The following is a 17999-nucleotide window of genomic DNA, read 5'->3' on the forward strand; positions in this document are numbered from 1 at the left end:
AGAGTGTACGTGTGGATTGGAGCATCACCCAGGGCCCACTAGATAGAGGAGATAGTGTGTATGCGCACATCATACTGAGGCCCTGTTTATGCTGAAGTTGATGAGGACAGTGTGTTCAGCTGCAGGGGATGGCTAATGTATGTTAATGTGTTACGGCCACTGTCCGGGAGTCAGTTGGTGTGTGTGTGTGTGTGTGTGTGTGTAACAGGTTGCAGATGTGGCTGTCTCTGCCCTATTGGGAAAAACCATCCTAGCTTTAATTTGCTGATTTTAACTTAGCTTCTGTTGCTATCCAGAATGCCCCTTTTCACATCCATTAACAGGGTGTGTAGACGGTACACATTCCCTGTACACTGACATAGTCTTCCCAGCTCTCTCTCCCACACCCCGAGCTGTGTGACCTTCAGCGTCCCCAGGAGACCATCCCCTGAGCGTCTTGCATCAGCAGACCGAGGTTAGAGTTATTAGAGATGGCTCTTTGGTTAAAGCACCACCAAACACAGTGCTAGCCAACACTGTCCCAGTCCACCCGATAAGTTCTGTTGACACAACCTCCCCGGGCTTCCCCTGGACCGGCCTAACAAGGGAACAGATGGACCAGCACTAACAGAACCCGACGCCCACACCCGACACACACCAGGCCTGTCTATCCAGCATGCATAGCGTTGGTCAGTAGCGTTTTAGGTCACGCGGTGGGGAATTAATCCTTTGTGTATTTCCACAACACAAATCAGGAGTTGTACAGTAGACTTGCTCATGGACACACTTTTTTTCTTTCTTAAGTGTTTGGAGGAAGGGTTCGTGACCTAAACAGCATTGTAGCTGTATGTAAGTGCCAAAATAAAGGAAACGCCAACATAAAGTGTCTTAATAGGGTTTTGGGCCACCACAAGCCAGAACAGCTTCAATGCACCTTGGCATAGATTCTGACAAGTGTCTGAAACTCTATTGGAGGGATGAGATGCTATTCTTTGAGAATTTCCTAAATTTGGTGTTTTGTTGATGGTGGTGGAAAACGCTGTCTCAGGCGCCACTACAGAACCTCCCATAAGTGTTCAATTGGGTTGAGATCTGGTGACTGAGACGGCCGTGGCATATGGTTTACATCGTTTTTGTGCTCATCAAACCATTCCGTGACCACTCGTGCCCTGTGGATGGGGGCATAGCCATGGTAGCCAAAATAAGGGCCTGCCCAGCATTTTTATACATGACCCTAAGCATGATGGGATGTTAATTGCTTAATTAACTCAGTATCCACACCTGTGTGGAAGGACTTGCTTTCAATATACTTTGTATCCCCCATTTATTCAAATGTTTCCATTATTTTAGCAGTTACTTGTATCTGCCACTCTGTTAAGAGCATTGGGCCAGTAACCGAAAGGTCGCTGGTTCGAATCCCCGAGCCGATTAGGTAAAAAAAAAAATCTGTCGACGTGCCCTTGAGCAAGGCACTTTACCCTAACTACTCCTGTAAATCGCTCTGAATAAGAGCGTATGCTAAATGACTAAAATATAAATGTAAAATCTCGATCTGTGTTAACAAACCTCCAAACGAGCTTCAACGCCATACAACACTCCTTCCGTGGCCTCCAACTGCTCTTAAATGCTAGTAAACCTCTTGAACTCAGCCAGGGTCTGTAGAGCGTAGTACTAGTACAGCACAAACAGATCTGGGGACAAGTTTGCGCTAAACAGGGTCTGCAGAGCGTAGTACTAGTACAGCACAAACTGATGTGGGACCAGGCTTAAGTTAGTTAGGGTGAGCAGTACTAGTATAGTATGCGTAATGAAAGAGGACACAGAAGGTCACCACTCCTCCATGTTCTCTCTGGCTCACTGTTCTAATACAACAACCCTAGCTGTTTTCTGTCTGCTCAGATCGTTCACAGAACACACACACACACACACACACACACACACACGCAGACACACACTGGTCATGCTTCTCTCCCTCGTCTGCACAGTGGCAATAACAAGCAAGTCCCTGGGGTGCAGTTGAGCTCCACAACTCCGTGACGGGTAAAGATTGAAGATGTCATTGTTCACACATGCCACAGGGCTTGTGTGTGTGTGTGTGTGTGTGTGTGTGTGTGTGTGTGTGTGTGTAGGACCATGTCTATCAGTAGTTCTGAATTGTTTGCGTGTTTGTATCTTTGGATGCTCATGCTTAGGTGTAAATGTAGCAAAAGTATTTGAGTGTGCTTATTTGTTTGTATTTTTGTGTAAGTGTCTTGTTCAAGGGTTTGTGTGTTGTGCATGTGTGTTTCTGGTGGTTTCTTGCGTTTGGGTGCACTTTTCTGTGTGCCTGTGCGCGTGTACCTGTGCGCGTCTAGCCGTGCGCGTCTAGCCGTGCCCTGTGGTCAGTCCCTGGTCGTGGATGTGGGAGTGACTGCAGCCTGATAACAGCCCTCACACACCACCACTATTTTTACCAGGCTAAATGTGACACACTCACACAACACACACTCAACACCGACTGTAAAACGCCTCGCTCAAAAACAACCCTTACAAAGACGGTTTGATTTGTTTCGTATATAGCTCAAACGTTGCCAAACCGTTCTCATAAGTTTCCCCAAGCGGTAGTGCCCTTCATCAAAACAGCACAGGTCAAAAACCCTGGTCCCCTCCCCCACTGCTCCATCTCCAGACAGGGACACAACAGTGACCTCTCAACCCATTTACCTTCTCCTCCCAGGGTTAAAACGTCTGGACCATGACCCTTTCCTTCTGCTTTGTGGATCTCATCTCAACTGTGGCATCTTTATTTTAGCTCCGTCTTCTCGTCCCGCCTCTGTTTTTTTTGCTCCATGTCACGCTTTTTGGAGGACGGTTTGGGTTCTATAAATATTCCCATTTCCTTCAAGCAAGGCCGGATTAAGCCAGTTGAGACTCCCACTAGGGACTTCCCAGTCTGAATCGTCGAGGGGGCAGGGAACGACGGAGAAGGGAGGGGTGTGGTGGATGCTGTTTGTGAGATCCAGTGGGTGTTGGCTGGGAGGGTGTGGAGGGTGGCTGGTACAGGGGGGGTGAGCAGGGCTCGGTGACCCAGGGCTGGTGCTACGTGGTGGCCCTGGTCGGCTTGGTTTTCCCCCGTTGCCTACCCTGCATGGTGTAATGAATGGCTTCCTCCACTGTGGCCGTAGCTCAGCTAAAGAGTATACTTACTATGGCCCAGAATACACAAGAGAACACGAACTACAGGACCGAGGAGGCTGAGTACACTGCCTCAGAATACACTGCATCTGACCTAGCCTGAGAATATCTGGCCTCCATTATAGCATCTGCAATATCTCCGCTGAATAATATAATAATCATTAGGCCATTTTATAATATGCGTAGAAAGAATATTCTCACATCATTGTGTTTATACCTTTCTTGGTCCCAAACAGCCACTTTGGTAACCGCGCAACTTTTTTCAGACTGTTCATCAGCCAACCTAAACTACTTTACTTTGTTTGTCTACGAACCTCAGCGATTGTTTGCCTAGTCAAACTCACAGCAGTTCACTCCTCAGTAATTCAGATACACACACAGTTATTATTAAACCAGTTGAAACGACACGTGTGTGTGTGTGTGTGTGTGTTGTACCTGCTGCGTTCCTACCAGACGGCCACACAGACCCCAGGCGGCAGGAAGTGACATCAGCAAAGCACTCCAACCACGAATGTAGCTCGCCTCCAGGTAATTTCTCACTCACTCACACTTATGGACGCATACAGTGCCTTCGGAAAGTATTCAGAACCCTAGACTTTTACCATGTTTTGTTGCGCTACAGCCTTATTCGAAAATGTATTAAATTGTTTGTTTTTTCCCGCGTCAATATACACACAATACCCCACAATGACAAAGCAAAAACAGGTTTTTAGATTTTTTTCTGCTAATTTAGATATTTTAAATATATGACATCACATTTACATACTCAGTACTTTGTTGAACCACCTTTGTCAGTTATTACAGCATCAAGTCTTCTTGGGTATGACGCTACAAGCTTGGCACGCCTGTATTAGGGGAGTTTCTCCCATTCTTCTCTGCTGATCTTCTCAAGCTCTGTCAGGTTGGATGGGGAGTGTTGCTGCACAGCTATTTTCAGGCCTCTCCAGAGATGTTCAATCGGGTCAAGTCTGGGCTCTGGCTGGGCCACTGAAGGACATTGAGACTTGTCCCACAGCCACTCCTTCGTTGTCTTCGCTGTGTGCTTAGGGTTATTGTCCTGTTGGCAGGTGAATCTTCGCACCAGTCTGAGGTCCTGTGTTCTCTGGAGTAGTTTTTCATTAAGGATCTCACTGTACTTTGCTCCATTCAATTTAACCCTGGATCCTGACTAGACTCCCAGTCCCTGCCGCTGAAAAACATCCCCACAGCATGATGCTGCCACCACCATGTTTCACCGTAGGGATGGTGCCAGGTTTCCTCCAGACGTTGACGGTTGGCATTCAGGCCAAAGTGTTCAATCTTGGTTTCATCAGACCAGAGAGAATCTTGTTTCTCATGGTCTGAGAGTCTTTAGGTGCCTTTTGGCAATATCTAAGCAGACCGTCATGTGCCTTTTACTGAGAAGTGGCTTCTATCTGACCTCTTTACCATAAAGGCCTGATTGGTGGAGTGCTGCAGAGATGGTTGTCCTTCTGGAAGGTTCTCCCATCTCCAAGGAGGAACTCTGTCAGAGTGACCATCAGGTTCTTGGTCACCACCCTGACCAAGGCCCTTCCCCCAAATACTCAGTTTGGCCGTGCAGCCAGTTTAAATAAGAGTCTTGGTGGTTCTAAACATCTTCCATTTAAGAATGTTGGAGGTCACTGTGTTCTTGGGGACCTTCAATGCTGCAGAACATTTTTGGTACCCTTCCCCAAACCTGTGCCTGTCTCGGAGCTCTACGGTCCATTCCTTCGACCTGACCTCATGGCTTGGTTTTTGCTCTGCCAAGCACTATCAACAGTGGGACCTTTATATAGACAGCTGTCTGCCTTTCAAAATCATGTCCAATCAATTGAATTTACCACAGGTTAAAAGGCACATGTACAAATATCTCAAAGATGATCAATGGAAACAGGATGCACCTGAGCTCAATTTCGAGTTTCGTAGCAAAGGGTATTAATACTAATGTAAATAAGGTACAGTTAAAGTCGGAAGTTTACATACACCTTAGCCAAATACATTTCAATTCAGTTTTTCCTAGTGGGTCAGTAGTTTACAAACACTCAATTAGTATTTGGTAGCATTGCCTTTAAATTGTTTAACTTGGGTTTCGGGTAGCCTTCCACAAGCTTCCCACAACAAGTTGGTTGAATTTTGGCTCATTCCTCCTGACAGAGCTGGTGTATACTTTTTCAGTTCTGCCCACAAATTTTCTATAGGATTGAGGTCAGGGTTTTGTGATGGCCACTCCAATACCTTGACTATGTTGTCCTTTTGCCACAACTTTGGAAGTTTGCTTGGAGTGATTGTCTATTTGGAAGCCCCATTTGCGACCAAGCTTTAACTTCCTGACTGATGTCTTCCTGACTGATAAGATGTTGCTTCAAAATATCCACATGATGTTCCTTCTTCGCGATGCCATCTATTTTGTGAAGTGCAGCAGTCCCTCCTGCAGCAAAGCACCCCCACAACATAATGCTGCCACCCCCTTGCTTCACGGTTGCGATGGTGTTCTTCAGCTTGCAAGCCTCCCCCTTTTTCCTCCAAACATAACGATGGTCATTATAGCCAAACAGTTCTATTTTTGTTTCATCAGACCAGAGGACATTTCCCCAAAAAGTATGATCTCCTTGCTGAGCAGCCTTTCAGGTTATGTCAATATAGGACACGTTGTATTGTGGATATAGATACTTTTGTACCTGTTTCCTCCAGCATCTTCACAAGGTCCTTTGCTGTTTTTCTGGGATTGATTTAAACTTTTCGCACCAAAGTACGTTCATCTCTTAGAGACAGAATGTGTCTCCTTCCTGAGAGATATGGCGGCTGAGTGGTGTTTATACTTGCATACTATTGTTTGTACAACTGAACGTGGTACCTTCAGGCATTTGGAAATTGCTCCCAAGGATCAATCAGACCTGTGGAGGTCTACAGTTTTTTTTCTGAGGTCTTGGCTGATTTCTTCTCATTTTCCCATGATGTCAAGCAAAGAGGCACTGAGTTTGAAGGTAGGCCTTGAAATACATCCACAGGTACACCTCCAATTGACTCAAATGATGTCAATTAGCCTATCAGATGCTTCAAAAAGCCATGACATAATTTTCTGGAATTTTGCAAGCTGTTTAAAGGCACTGTCAACTTAGTGTATGTAAACTTCTGACCACTGGAATTGTGATACAGTGAATTATAAGTGAAATAATCTGTCTGTAAACAATTGTTGGAAAAATTACTTGTGTCATGCGCAAAGTAGATGTCCTAACCGACTTGCCAAAACTATAGTTTGTTAACAAGAAATTTGTGGAGTGGTTGAAAAACGAGTTTGAATGACTCCAACCTAAGTGTGTGTATGCTTCCGACTAAAACTGTATTTCTGTTTTTATGGGGTATTGTGTGTAGATTGCTGAGGATGTTTATTTAATCCATTTTAGAATAAGGCTATAACGTAACAATGTGGAAAAAGTCAAGGGGTCTGAATACTTTCCGAAGCCACTATATATATATATATATACAGTGCCTTGCGAAAGTATTCGGCCCACTTGAACTTTGCGACCTTTTGCCACATTTCAGGCTTCAAACATAAAGATATAAAACTGTATTTTTTTTGTGAAGAATCAACAACATGTGGGACACAATGATGAAGTGGAACGACATTTATTGGATATTAACTTTTTTAACAAATCAAAAACTGAAAAATTGGGCGTGCAAAATTATTCAGCCCCCTTAAGTTAATACTTTGTAGCGACACCTTTTGCTGCAATTACAGCTGTAAGTCGCTTGGGGTATGTCTCTATCAGTTTTGCACATCGAGAGACTGACATTTTTTCCCATTCCTCCTTGCAAAACAGCTCGAGCTCAGTGAGGTTGGATGGAGAGCATTTGTGAACAGCAGTTTTCAGTTCTTTCCACAGATTCTCGATTGGATTCAGGTCTGGACTTTGACTTGGCCATTCTAACACCTGGATATGTTTATTTTTGAACCATTCCATTGTAGATTTTGCTTTATGTTTTGGATCATTGTCTTGTTGGAAGACAAATCTCCATCCCAGTCTCAGGTCTTTGCAGACTCCATCAGGTTTTCTTCCAGAATGGTCCTGTATTTGGCTCCGTCCATCTTCACATCAATTTTAACCATCTTCCCTGTCCCTGCTCAAGAAAAGCAGGCCCAAACCATGATGCTGCCACCACCATGTTTGACAGTGGGTATGGTGTGTTCAGGGTGATGAGCTGTGTTGCTTTTACGCCAAACGTTATGTTTTGCATTGTTGCCAAAAAGTTCAATTTTGGTTTCATCTGACCAAAGCACCTTCTTCCACATGTTTGGTGTGTCTCCCAGGTGGCTTGTGGCAAACTTTAAACAACACTTTTTATGGATATCTTTAAGAAATGGCTTTCTTCTTGCCACTCTTCCATAAAGGCCAGATTTGTGCAATATACAACTGATTGTTGTCCTATGGACAGAGTCTCCCACCTCAGCTGTAGATCTCTGCAGTTCATCCAGAGTGATCATGGGCCTCTTGGCTGCATCTCTGATCAGTGTTCTCCTTGTATGAGCTGAAAGTTTAGAGGGACGGCCAGGTCTTGGTAGATTTGCAGTGGTCTGATACTCCTTCCATTTCAATATTATCGCTTGCACAGTGCTCCTTGGGATGTTTAAAGCTTGGGAAATCTTTTTGTATCCAAATCCGGCTTTAAACTTCTTCACAACAGTGTCTCGGACCTGCCTGGTGTGTTCCTTGTTCTTCATGATGCTCTCTGCGCTTTTAACGGACCTCTGAGACTATCACAGTGCAGGTGCATTTATACAGAGACTTGATTACACACAGGTGGATTGTATTTATCATCATTAGTCATTTAGGTCAACATTGGATCATTCAGAGGTCCTCACTGAACTTCTGGAGAGAGTTTGCTGCACTGAAAGTAAAGGGGCTGAATAATTTTGCACACCCAATTTTTCAGTTTTTGATTTGTTAAAAAAGTTTGAAATATCCAATAAATGTCGTTCCACTTCATGATTGTGTCCCACTTGTTGTTGATTCTTCACAAAAAAGTACAGTTTTATATCTTTATGTTTGAAGCCTGAAATGTGGCAAAAGGTCACAAAGTTCAAGGGGGCCAAATACTTTCGCAAGGCACTGTGTATCTATCTATCTATCTATCTATCTATCTATCTCACACATCCACTCCTGATATTGAAAAGACTCCTTTTTCTTCTGCCCTTCCCTCCTTGGTTTGTTTCCCTCCACGCCCCACACAGGCTTCCATTTCAATGGAACCGACCTCCACCTACCACATACTTTCCTGTCCCAAACCTGGGCCTGTTTTTGCAGTGTCATTATGGGGTGTTGTGTGGGTATTGTATTGTGTGTAGATTGCAGAGTATTTTTTTATATCCATTTTTTAATAAGTCTGTAACGTAGCAAAATATGGAGAATGTCAAGGGGTCTAAATATTTTCAGAATGCAGTGTATATTCCCAAAAGTATGTGGACACCCCTTCATATTAGTGGTTTCGGCTATTTCATTCACACGCGTTGCTGACTGGTGTATACAATTGAGCACTCAGCCATGCATTCTCCATAGACAAACATAGGCAGTAGACTGACCTTACTGAAGAGCTCAGTGACTTTCAACGTGGCACCTTCATAGGATGCCACCTTTCCAACAAGTCAGTTCGTCAAATGTCTGGCCTGCTAGAGCTTCCCCGGTCAACTGTAAGCGTTGTTATTGTGAAGTGGAAACGTCTAGGCGCATCAACGGCTCACCCGTGTAGTGGTAGGCCAGACAAGCTCACAGAACGGGACCGCCGAGTGCTGAAGCGCTTTGCGCATAATAATCACCTGTCCTTGGTTGCAACACTCACTACCGAGTTCAAAACTGCCTCTTGAAGCAACGTCAGCACAAGAACTGTTCGTCAGGAGCTTCATGGAAAAAGTTTCCATGGCCGTGCAGCTGCACACAATCCTAAGATCACCATGTGCATTGCCAAGCGTCAGCTGGAGAGGTGTAAATCTTGCCGACAGTGGAAACGCGTTCTCTGAAGTGATGAATCACACTCACCATGTGGCAGTCTGAAGGACGAGTCGGATGCTGGCGGATGCTAGGAAAAAAACTACCTGCCTGAATGCATAGTGCCAACTGTAAAGTTTGGTAGAGGAGGAATAATGTTCTGGGGCTGTTTTTCATGGTTCGGGCTAGGCCCCTTAGTTCAAGTAAAGGGACAATACATCATACAATAACATTCTTGATGATTCTGTGCTTCCTACTTTGTGGCAATAGTTTGGAAGGCTCTTTACTGTTTCAGACAATGACAATGCACGAAGCGAGGTCCATACAGAAATGTTTTGTCGAGATCGGTGTGGAAGAACCTCATTGAACACCTTTTGGGATGAATTGTAATGCAGACTGCGAGCCAGGCCTAATCACCCAAAATCAGTGCCCGACCTCACTAATGCTCTTGTGGCTGAATGGAAGCAAGTCCCCACAGCAATCTTCCAACATCTAATTTAAAAAGCCTCCCCACAAGAGCGGAGGCTGTTATAGCAGCAAAGGGGGACCAACTCTATATTAATGACCATGATTTTTTAATGAGCTGTTCGGCGAGCAGGTGTCCACATACTTGTGGTCATGTACAGTACCAGTCAAAGGTTTGGACACAGCTACTCATTCATGGGGTTTTCTTTATTTTTACTATATTATACATTGTAGAAAAATAGTGAATACATCCAAACTATGAAATAACACATTTGGAATCATGTAGTAACCAAAAAAGTGTTAAACAAATCAATATATATTTTATATTTGAGATTCTTCAAAGTAGCCACCCTTTGCCTTGATGACAGCTTTGCACACTCTTGGCATTCTCTCAACCAGCTTCATGAGCAATGCTTTTCCAACAGTCTTGAAGGAGTTCCCACATATGCGGAGCACTCGTTGGCTGCTTTTCCTTCTCTGTGGTCCAACTCATCCCAAACCGTCATAACCGCCATCGATAAGAGACATTACTGTGCAGCTGTATTCATCGACTTGGCCAAGGCTTTCGACTCTGTCAATCACCACATTCTTATCGGTAAACTCATCAGCCTTGGTTTCTCAAATGACTGCCTTGCCTGGTTCACCAACTACTTCTTCAGTGTGTCAAATCGGAGGGCCTGTTGTCCGCACCTCTGGCAGTCTCTATGGGGGTGCCACAGGGTTAAATTCTCGGGCCGTCTCTTTTCTCTGTATATATCAATGATGTCGCTCTTGCTGCTTGTGATTCTCTGATCCACCTCTACGCAGACGACAACAATCTGTATACTTCTGGCCCTTCTTTGGACACTGTGTTAACTAACCTCCAGACGAGCTTCAATGCCATACAACTCTCCTTCCTTGACATCCAACTGCTCTTTAAATGCAAGTAAAACTAAATGCTTGCTCAGAGCAGCTCACAGATCGCTGCACCTGTACATAGCCCATCCAAATTCCTCATCCCCAAACTTTTATTTATTATGTATTTATTTTTTGCTCCTTTATACCCCAGTATCTACTTGCACATTCATCTTTTGCACATCTATCACTTGTGTTTAATTGCTAAATTGTAATTATTTCGCCACTATGGCCTATTTATTGCCTTACCTCCCTTATCTTACCTCATTTGCACACACTGTATATAGACTTTTTCTCTATTGTGTTATTGACTGTATGTTTGTTAATTCCATGTTTAACTCGGTGTTGTTTGTGTCGCACAGGTCTTCTGATGCAGCACTCCATCACTCTCCTTCTTGGTGAAATAGCACTTACACAGTCTGGATGTGTGTTGGGTCATTGTCCTGTTGAAAAACAAATGTCCTACTAAGCCGAAACCATCTCAATTGAGTTAAGGTCTGATGATCTCCCAAGTGCCGCCACGGTCTAAGGCATCTCAGTGCTTGAGGCGTCACTACAGACACACTGCTTGACAATCACACAAAGCTCAAACCAGATGAGATTGCCTATTGCTGTGGTAACCATGCTGGTTAAGTGTGCCTTGAATTGTAAATAAGTCACTGACAGTATCACCAGCAACGCACCCCCACACCATCACACCTCGTCCTCCATGCTTCAGGGTGGAAACCACACATGCAGAGATCATCCGTTCACCTGCTGTGTGTCTCACAAGGACATGGTGGTTGGAACCAAACATCTCATTTGGACTCATCAGACCAAAGGACAGATTTCCACCAGATGGTTTTTGCGACTGCACTTGAAAAAAATGTCAGTTCTTGACATTTTCCGGATTGACTGACCTTCAAGTAATGATGGACTGCTGTTTCTCTTTGCTTATTTGAGCTGTTTTTGCCATAATATGGACTTGTTCTTTTACCAAATAGGTATATCTTCTGTATACCACCCCTACCTTGACAGAACATAACTGATTCCACAAATTTACTTTTAACAAGGCACACTTGTTAATTTAAATGCACTCCAGGTGACTACCTCATCAAGCTGGTTGAGAGAATGCGAAAGTGTGCAAAGAGTGAGTGTGCAAAGCTGTCATCAAGGCAAAGGGTGGCTACTTTGAAGAATCTCAAATATGAAATATATTTTGATTTGTTTAACACTTTTTTTGGTTACTACATGATTCCATATGTGTTAGTTCATAGTTTTGATGTCTTCACTATTTTTCTAAAATGTAGATAATAGTACAAATAAAGAAAAACCCTGGAATGAGTAGGTGTGATCAAACTTTTGGCTGGTACTGTATATATCTCGTGAATCTCACACAAATTTGAAAAAATCTAGATATTTTATTTTTAGGCCATATCACCCAGCCATAGTTGGTCTTTTGCCCCAGGTAGAAACAGTTCAAAGGGCAGTCCAAAACGGAGCTCATTTTGAAGTATCCATCACCTAGGCTAACAAGTGAATGCAGTTTGGGCATTGTAAAATAGGAAAAATACTTTGCAAACAACTCTTCTAAGTGCACATAAAGTAGACACCCCAATAATCTACAGTTCTCCACATAGTTGAGATCTAGGACAAACGTGACTTTGCATCAATATCCAATTAAGAAAATTCCATTGATGTCAATATGTAAGTGCACAATATGCACAACGATTGAATTCTAGCCCGAGTCAGTTGTTTACGTCCAACTGTTTAGGCTTGGTGGTCACTGTAGAGTTTCCATATGCTAGTATGAGTCAGCATAAGACTGCTGACTCTCAAGATGTCTGCCTGCTCTCGCAGTGTATTCAATGTTGGTTACAGAGGGAGAGGAGCCCTAAACTAAACACAGCTTGTTTTACCCTCATTTTCATCATCTCCAGCACCATACCAGTGTCTTCATATATGGCTGCTACTCCTAGCGAGTGCATTGTTTGGCCTGCGATCTGAGGGTTTAGGTTCTTCAAGGAAGCCTCAGTGTTGGCACAGCCAGGTTGGGTTGGGCTGAGGCTCATCCCTGGACAAATCTGTTCTCACTAAATCTACACTCTCCCCACCACACACTCCTCTTCCCATGGGGTGTGTGTGTGTGTGTGTGTGTGTGCGTGCGCGCGTTGTTAATATCCGCATCCTAGTGATGAAAATGTGACGTCAACCTCGAACACTGTTCCCATTGTTTTCACACACACGCTTTTCGGCTTTTACAGTGCTGTCGTCACACGTTTGACGAGCACACACGCTCACACGACCACACAAGCAGCTCTAGTGTCTCTTGGATATACACACACTTACATTAATAAATATTTACAAAAGTCTCTCTTCTCTATGGTGACTCACAGACATTACACACACACACACACACACACACACCATGCCGAGTATGGGACTGTGTAGGCCTGATGGCATCCCATGTGACCGCCTGAATAGCGGGTCTATCCTTGGATTCTTCACCCTCTTGTTCACCCTGTTATCTGAGAACTGGTGATCCATTTATTGATCAGATAGTAACCATTATGGATGTGTTGTCCATATAACAATAGTGCTCAGTGCTAAAGTTTACCTTGGTACAGACAATTGACTATTGTGACTTGTCAACAGATGACCATCCATGTATTGACACTGTGTATGTATTGACAGTTTCGTGTATTGACAGTATTGTTACTGTATGTATTGACAATTTCATGTATTGACAGTTGTTACTGTATGTATTGACAATTTCATGTATTGACAGTATCGGCATGTATTGTTTCTGTATGTATGGACAGTATTGTTACTGTATGTATGGACAGTATTGTTACTGTATGTATGGACAGTATCGTTACTGTATGTATGGACAGTATTGTTACTGTATGTATGGACAGTATCGTTACGTTATCTGTGAATAAAGCAGCTATTATGCCTCAAGTCAAGGAACAGTGAAACCTGATTGTTCTGTGTCTTCTCTCCTTCCTCCCGTCATCCTCTTATTCTTTAGTGACCCGGGGGCCGCGTGCGGACGTGCTGGGGGCCACGCTGGCTGCTCCTGTCGGAGGGAAGTAAACCAGACACACAACTGACGTGTTGCACTGCCTTTATTAGGCAAGATGATGGAAAAGTGCTTATTTGATTTGATTTGAGTCCAGGTTGTAGAGTTACCTACATATTTGGATTGGTTTGATATGGGTGGAGGGAGGGACATAAGAAACCCCCGGAGTAAATATATCAGTAAAATTAGGTTTAGTTCAGAAAAACATCCGCAAACTTTTGACCTTTTTTCTGGGGGTGATTTCTATCACCTGGTATATGTTGTGCCATAAAACACTGTCTGGCTTTTCTCTCTGATCTGGAGAGTTAACTTCTGTCACGTAGTGGTGACCTCTCCACTTTCGAAAGAATGTAAGTATGAATTTAGAACTACCTACTGACGTCTGTTGGTAAGGCCTGTCCCACCGTCCTCCATTTGTACTAATTGTTCACGGAAGTGTTGATTGGTCTGTGGCAAGGGTGTTTTAGGGAAGCATTGTGTAAGGTGGGTGCGTGTGTGTGTTTGTTTGTGGGATGGGGGGGGGGGTCTCCACAATGGAAGAATGCGAAACCAAAGGCGAGCCTCTGACAGATGGGGGATTGTGCCTGTGGCCCAGTTAAGGGAGCGAGGGGATGTTGTGTGTGTTTTTGGTTCATGTGCTCAACACATGTCCCGGGAGTGGAAACGTTTACGGCTGTTTTAAAACAAGCCTGCATTCAGCCTGGCCCGCTGGACCCTTGCATAACAAACACACTGCAGCCTCCGCCCAACTCTGCCCCCTCCCTCTGTCCTTCTCTACCTCCCTATTTTCTACCTCACTCTCTCTCTCTGGCTTTCCCATTCCCTATTTTTCCTCACAGAGGGCCAAGGCGTAGGAGTGAGAGCGGGAGCAAATTCCTCAAACGACAGAACTCGTGACAGAAAAATTACAGATTTCTCTACTCTAAATGGTCAAATAAATTTTAAGAGCGGCGGGCACCTGTGGGTTGGGGGTGGAGAAGGTTAACAATCCTCCTTTTTCACTTTTACTGGCATCATCCACTAAGTAGGAACTAGAAATGTATTGGGAAGTTCCTGCGGACATTCCCATCGCTATGTAACCAACCCATCTCTGAGGCAGAGAAAGTGGGAGAGAAGAGGGGGGAGGGGGGAAGGAGGAGAATAGAGGGGGTGGGGGGTTAGGAGGGACTTTTCTCCACATGCGCCTCTTGACGGCAGCCTGTTTGATCCATCCAGACTCGTAAATCCCTCCCCGCTCCTCTGCTCCAACCAAGCCAGTAAAAACAGCAGCAGCACATTTTGGATTTAGGTGCGCACTCTCTCTCGCTCTTTCTCTCTCTCTCTCTCTGAGATCCATCCCCGCTGATTCCATGGCCAGCACTCTTCTCAGATGGGTTATTCACACGACTCAATCTACCTCAGTTAAACAAACACACAGGGTTTTTTTCTGGATTAAAAAAATGCTTAGGTGGTGGGTGTGGCAGGGGGCGTGGCTGTGGTCGGAAAATTGGTATAGCTGAATTTTTGTGATTTAAAAAAACAATGTACGAAAAAAATAACGCATCTTTGTGGTATAGATATATTTTAGCATTTTTAAAGCCAATTTCCTGCAATTCTTTGCGTTTTGCCATGGCTAATGCTGTGTTCAAGCAATAATGCTAATCAATACTGCTAAATCCATTGTTTTTGGAATGATCAATTCTCCCTGACTTTTATTTTGGTGAATGATAGTTCAAAGGTTTATAGTGTAAAAAATATATATAGGTCCATTATCTTTTCGACATACTTTATATCTGGTTTTAGTCGTTTTAAGTTTACACTGAAAGCATTTTTCCATCCCGAATGGGGGAAAAATGATAAATGTTTTTACAGTGTTTGGACTTGCTTTGGCGGCCCGCCCCAAGGATTTCAATGGCAGAAAAATCCCTGACACACACTAAAGTCATTAGCACCCACAGATCTGGACATGATCCCACTGCTGAATCTCATGTATTTATGTTATTAGAGGATTTCTGGAAAGGGATGTGCCCCCCCCAGACAGACAGACAGACACATACTGTCTGGGGGTTTGTTTTTCACAGTTTGGGTAATGACGGGGTAGCATGATGTAAAATTCAGCTGTTTTGTGTGTTGCACTGGTACTAGAACTCAAGAAACTGAAGTATGGACACACAGTGCCTTCAGAAAGTATTCATACCCCTCGACTTATTCCATATTTTGTTGTTAAAGTCTGAATTCAAAATGGATAAAAATAAAAATAAATCACCAATCTACACACAATACCCCATAATGACAAAGTGAGCACATATTTTTTATTTATTTTGCAATTGTATTCAAAATTAAATACTGAAAAATGTAATTTACTGAAGTATTTACACTCCTGAGTCAATACATGTTAGAATCATCTTTTTGGGTAAGTCTCTTAAGAGTTTTGCACATCTGGATTGTACAATATTGCACATTGTTATTTAAAAAATGATTCAAGCTCTGTCAAGTTGGTTGTTGATCATTGCTAGACAGCCATTTTCAAGTCTTGACATAGATTTAAGGAGAGTAACTAGGCCACTCAGGAACATTCAATGTTGTCTTCGTAAGCAACTCCAGTGTATATTTGGCATTAAAGCTCGCCACCATTGGACTCTGGAGCAGTGGAAACACGTTCTCTGGAGTGATGAATCACGCTTCACCGTCTGGCAGGCCGACGGACAAATCTGGGCTTGGCGGATGCCAGGAGAACACTACCTGCCCAAATAGTGCCAACTGTAAAGTTTGACGGAGGAGGAATAATGCTCTGGGGCTGTTTTTCATGGTTCGATCTAGGCCCCTTAGTTCCAGTAGAGGGAAAACAACTACAGAAATCGACATTCTATACAATTCTGTTCTTCCACTGTGGCAACAGTTTGGGGAAGGCCTTTTCCTGTTTCAGCATGACAATGCCCCCGTGCACAAAGCAAGGTCCATACAGAAATAGTTTGTCAAGATCGGTGTGGAAGAAGTTGACCGGCCTGCACAGAGCCCTGACCTCAACCCCATCGAAAACCTTTGGGATGAATTGGAACGCCGGCTGTGAGCCAGGCCTAATCGCCAAACATCAGTGGCCGACTTCACTAAGGCTCTTGTGGCTGAATGGAGGCAAGTCCACGCAGCAATGTTCCAACATCTAGCGGAAAAACTTCCTAGAAAAGTGGAGGCTGTTACAGCAGCAAAGGGTGGACCAACTCCATTAATGCCCATGATTTTGGAATGAGATGTTCGACGAGCAGGTGTCCACATACTTGTGGTCATGTAGTGTGTAATGCTAATATAGTTCTCTAATTCACTCCCGCACACCATCACCCCTTGTCCACATGTTAAACGTTACTTCTTTCTCAGTTTTGCGAGTGCTGGTTTTTGGTTCTTTTAAGATTTTTGTCATTTACATTTTTTGAGGAGGGAGGGGAGAAATGTTGTGTAGTTTGTATGTTTTTGTTATTTTGTGTTATGATTAGTGTTTTTTTTTTTATAAGCTTCGCTGCTAAAATGGATGGGCTATTGAGTCATTTAGAACCCGTGGTCAGTCAGTGTGCTCCTGGTCTGTTTTGAGTTTGGTTGATGGTCGTACTGTGGTCATGGTGACAGTAGGTCTCTGTATGACCGTGTGTGTTTCCTCTGACTACTGTCTGGACCTTATAAACACACACACACACAGAGCTACTGGCTTCTGATATCCATTCTCCTTACACACACACAGCCCGTCTGGCCCAGTGTGGCCAGTAGAAGAACGCCTTTAATTTCCAAACTTAATTTTGTCTCTGTCCCCCCCCCCCCCCCCCCCCCCCTAGATTCTCAGCTATTTTAATAAATGCCGTTATAAAAACAGCTCTGCTCTCTGCCTAATGATGTTTTCTCTCTCTCCATCTCTCAACCGACCTGGTAAGGAAGGACACACACACACACACACACACAGCTGGTATAATGAGTGTCTGGAGCTAGTTGAAAGGGAAGCCAGAGTCAGGAGTTTGGGCTGCTCCCTGTTTGCTCCCATTCACTTCCCTCCAGCTCTGCCAGTAACCAGTGTGAGACTCTGGTGTAACGTCTTGATTGAGCGTGCGTGCACGTGTATGCTTTTACATGGGGGTTTAACTGAGAGGAAAGGCTTGGCAACCCCTTTCCCGAACCCCAACCGACCTATCCCGTCGACATGCAACCCCTTCCCCCAAATCCAGACAGCCCCGCTTTCTCTCGCTTTCTATCCCGTGACATGCTCCCAATCTTCTCCAGTCATCTTCATCCCCCCAGTCCCTCTCCATCCCTTCATCATTACAGTCCTCCCATTATGGCTATTAGGGGCCACTCGTGGCAGCCAATCCCTTTTGAGGATTTGGTTCCACGGTAAACCTAGGCCGTCTCCGGGGGAATGCGATGTTTCCCGCCCCTTTTGTCCCGGCCCATCTTGAGTGGTGCTCAGGGGCCAGATTGAGTTG

The 17999-nt window shown here is 44.2% G+C and overlaps 1 protein-coding gene across 1 annotated transcript in view; it reads left to right on the top strand.

The window, feature by feature from the left end:
- The window catches only part of LOC149972479 (tRNA (32-2'-O)-methyltransferase regulator THADA-like), a 109859-nt gene that overhangs the window by 71621 nt on the left and 20239 nt on the right, over window positions 1-17999 (top strand). The gene's annotated exons all lie outside the window — the stretch shown is intronic.

The sequence above is a fragment of the Oncorhynchus mykiss genome, chromosome 23, assembly GCF_057628025.1.
Source record: "Oncorhynchus mykiss isolate SJ-2025 chromosome 23, ASM5762802v1, whole genome shotgun sequence".
In the NCBI taxonomy this organism is placed as follows: domain Eukaryota; kingdom Metazoa; phylum Chordata; class Actinopteri; order Salmoniformes; family Salmonidae; genus Oncorhynchus; species Oncorhynchus mykiss.